The 4301-nt window shown below is 45.3% G+C and overlaps 1 pseudogene; it reads right to left on the bottom strand.

Moving 5' to 3' along the window:
• Window positions 1-519: 519 nt before the first annotated feature.
• Window positions 520-1619, bottom strand: LOC119728037 (annotated as a pseudogene).
• Between the last annotated feature and the right edge of the window lie 2682 nt (window positions 1620-4301).

Raw genomic sequence — 4301 nt, 5'->3', positions numbered from 1 at the left:
AAAACAAATGCAGCGTTGTAACTTCCAGATGTGTCGTAAATCCAACCTGGGAAAGCACAGAATAGATGAACATGAAAAGAAAATGAGTTACTGAGAAACGTCGTCTATCGAAAGAAAAGGGAGTGAGTGTGCCTTAAAACCACATGAAATACGACAGAGATGAATCAATTAACACAAGAAAAGTGTTAAACGGTCGCTCCGGTTTTATATGCAAACTGGTTCCTCAAAATGTGCACTGAAGGTTTGTGTGGTCTCTATCTTTTGTTCACAACATAACAACAGCGATCGGAGAGTGAATCTTGGGGAATCTTGATAGCTAAATGATTCAAGCCTAGTTCCAAATCGAAGTAAAGAAATGCAATGTGAAACGCAAACAGGAACATCTGCAGGTGCAGATGTTACATCCTACGTGCAATTGGGGCGGTCTCAACTTCAGTGTGGACACTATTTATTACCGTAAAACATACTGTTTCTCAACCTCACTCTGCAAATTGTTAATCGACAGCATTATTTGCTGATTTATTTACCAGGAATGAAGCCTAAGGCGAGTTCCGTCATAGTAGCTTTGATATCCATCCATCCATAGGCATCAGCCAGTAACTCTACTCCAAGAACCTGCTTGGTGAGGATATCATGCAGACAGGTCAGGAGTCCATTGAAAATGACCACCAGCGATGCCGTCAACATCATTGTCCAATACCCGGCCAGCCATGGCGTTACACAGAACGCAAACGAGCTAACGATGCTGCATATTACCATTAGGCTCCAGCAAGGTAGTATCCCTGCGTCTATGATGAAGCCCTGCAACAGTTTGGCTAGCAGCTCCCCCACGCCCGCTACGGTGACGAAAACTGCTGCGTCCTCTAAGGAAAACCCCTTTGATTGGGCTTGTGACACAAAATATATCACCCACATGTCTAGCAAAAACAGAAAGAAACGTATACGATAGCCACTGACCAATACTGAAAACTTCGAAGCAGGGACAAATCAAGGTTCTTGAAGACTTTCATCCAACATGAGGTACATGTGGAGGGAGGAGATATATCTTCCGAGGTTGGCTCGTTCTGTGGAAGTTCCCCATAACTGTTGCTCGGTGTTGTTCTAAATTTCCTCATGAGGGCGCCACAAGGAACGACTTGCATTGAGATGCCGCCTATCAGCAGCATGGTTCCCCTCCACCCGTATGTGTCAAGAGATATCTGGATGAGAGGCGCAGCCACGACCAGTCCAATGGAAGTACCCGTCCGCGCGATACCGGTAGCCTTTGCAAGGTTCTTGTTATAGCATCGGCCAATAGCCTCTTTAGCAAGCACTACAGGCACTCGTAGTGGTGAACCTTTACAAATAAAAATATTAAGGCAAATTGTGAGATTTCTTAACAATAAAAATGTTGAAATTTGATGACCCTTTGTTGTGTAGCGAAACGCCAGTTTAATAAGAGGTCCAGACGCTGGTTTCATTCACATAGCCTTCTGGAGGGACAACTCTCCGTTTTATTGCTCAAGAATCTCCACTCAAAACACCACAACTTTGTCCACCAAAAACCCGTTCTTTTCTGTTATCTTTCCCGCACACCTCCATATCCATGTATCAATTGTCAAACCTTATTCATGGCTTAAAAGCGCGCGGGCCAAACTAACCTTTGACCCTACTAATACGGGGCAGAAGTACCTAAAAATAGAATACGTTGTTCATGGCATACGGGCTCGTTATTCTTAATACCAGTCGCCCCCTATGTGATCGCCCATTATGTGTGCTTTATGTAAACCCACATCGCTACATTCTCCCATACTTGGCCTATCTACACCTGGAGATCGATAATAATATTATGAATTAACTGTAACAATATGGTCTGATACCCCCTTTTTCAATGTATGACCTACATATTCTTGTTTAAGATAAACAAACAAATTAACCTTTTTTTTTTTGGTTAACATTTACTTCTCAATTAAAACTATGTTTTTATCAAAACTGCTAAACTCAGTACAGCTTGGTAAAACCTCAAAGCTATCCAATATTATATAATTATCCGAGAAAAGCTTCCTACTTATTTACTCCCAAAGGTGTGCACGAAAAATTGCAATCATGCGGCGGAGGGTTCTCTGATATTGTCTACGTCCAGGCTCATTGAGATGAACCCCATCAAGATTGTATCGAGGGTGTTTTAAGCCTCGATGGGACCAGCACCACCAACGATCTTCTACAGACGTTCCAGCCTCGAGTAGGCCATTGAATTCCACCGCCCGCAGATTGAATGTTTCCACGTCCACCTGATTATGAAACAACCCCCCAGTCCTTGGAAGAACCGGAAGAAATATGATAGCTTCAAGAGTTATTCCTTCATTTTTAAATCGCCGAACAAAATTACAGAGTTTATCATAAACTACAGACGGGACAGCTTCTTGTGCACAAAGGTCATTACTTCCCAAGTCAATTACCAAAATTTTTGGATTTAGCTTGCTTAGCTTTCTAACATAAATTCTCATTTTGGCGTCAATCCGTGAAAACGAGAGGCCTCCCTCTCCAAAACAGCTCACTGACACAGATTCCTTACCGAACTCAAACTTGAGTTCAAACTCTTTTCTACCACCTAGGCGTTTTACAAAACTGTGTCCAAAAAGAACATAAGACATCTTGTACTCAGTGCTTAATACAGTGTAGTGGTAAATTTCAATCAATCAACCAAGGTTATAATAGCATTTCTACATTTTACTGTGACTCAAAGAAACTGGCATCATTTGAGGCGTCAGATTCTCACTCGGGGAACTGGATATCCCAAGCCTTCCCGCAGAGAGGACCTGACAACTCGATGAGCTGGGTTGTTTACCACCGTAACACTCCTGCAATTTAACAAAAAAAACTTACTAGAGTATGCCAAATGGAACCCAAATGTCCAGGGTACAACGAACCTGAGTCACCTCGGAGAAAACTGGATAACCCGAGTCTTTCCTACCGAGGGTTCTCAAACTCGCAGTCATTCCCCAGGCATTTTGCCAAATGACCCACTCATTTGAATACAGAACGTGGCAAGTGATGAGGGTTGGAGTGCACACCCCGGGTGCATCGCTGTGACCTCCTTAGTGGCACAACCCCCATACCGTGTTGTGTGGATGGCTCCCATACTTGATCCACACTTGCCCCTTCCCTTTCATTGGAATCTACAGGTCTACTCTCGCTTGGGCCCGCCGCAGGGGAGGGTACAGGGTCATTGTCAGAGTCGGTTTCCTCTGAACTCTCTGATCCCGACCCTTCCGAAGGATGCAGTCTCAGAAGTTTTCTATTTACAGTGCGCTCATTCCCCCCTCGACATGGACGTATTCGATACACATCCCCCTCTTTGTTCATTCCTGTCACAATATACGTCTCTTCATGGTACGCGTTTTGCAGCTTGTGCCTACCCTTGAATGCACATCTTTTCAAGAGGACTCTGGCACCTGGTTTAATTTGTTCACAGCGCTTCATCTTAGAATCACGGTAGGCTTTGTTGCGTTCAGCCGATTTTTTGGTCATTCCTTTCACAAGTTCGCCAGTCCTACCAATTAGCTTCGCTTGGGTTTCTACAAAGTCCTGATCCCATGCCGAGTCCGTGCGACCAAGTATTTGGTCAAATGGTATCAGCGGCTCCCGCCCGAACATAAGCGTATATGGGGCTACGCCAGTGGTGGCGTGCGGGGTGGCGTTATACACATACACTAAGTGGGACAGAAAATCTGGCCACCTGTGCCGTGTTCGCTCGTCAACAGACTTGACAAGACCAAACAGCGTGCGATTAAATCTCTCGGCTTGGGCGTTGCCCTCAGGATGATAAGGGGTGGTGTGTGATTTGTGTATCCCGTACAATGCGCATAATTCTCGAATTACCTCCCCCTCAAAATTTCGCCCTTGGTCGCTGTGCAATCGGCTGGGGATCCCGAACTTTGTAAACCAGTGGTCTCTGAGGACACGTGCGACTGTAACGGCAAGCTGGTTTTTACATGGGACCGCTTGTGAGAATTTGGTGTACACATCCGTCATTATCAACACATCTTCATACCCCCCACTTCCCCAATCAAATTTCACAAAATCAATGGCCAGAACTTCTAATGGCCTGAAGGCAATCAGATGCCTCATCGGCGTTCTAGGTTGGGGTTGCGCCTCCTTAGCCACGATGCACCGCTTGCAATGCTTGATATGACGGCGTACTGTTGCCGTCATGCGCGGCCAATAGACCCGCCTTCTCAAAAGCGCGCTAGTACGGGCTATGCCCTGATGCCCCCATTTGTCATGACAACCTTCAAGCGCGCGATGTTGTAGGATTTTTG

The sequence above is a fragment of the Patiria miniata genome, unplaced genomic scaffold (assembly GCF_015706575.1).
Source record: "Patiria miniata isolate m_02_andy unplaced genomic scaffold, ASM1570657v1 HiC_scaffold_20, whole genome shotgun sequence".
Taxonomy (NCBI): domain Eukaryota; kingdom Metazoa; phylum Echinodermata; class Asteroidea; order Valvatida; family Asterinidae; genus Patiria; species Patiria miniata.
Note: the sequence above shows the minus strand (reverse complement) of the source record. Positions and strands in the feature narration are given on the sequence as shown.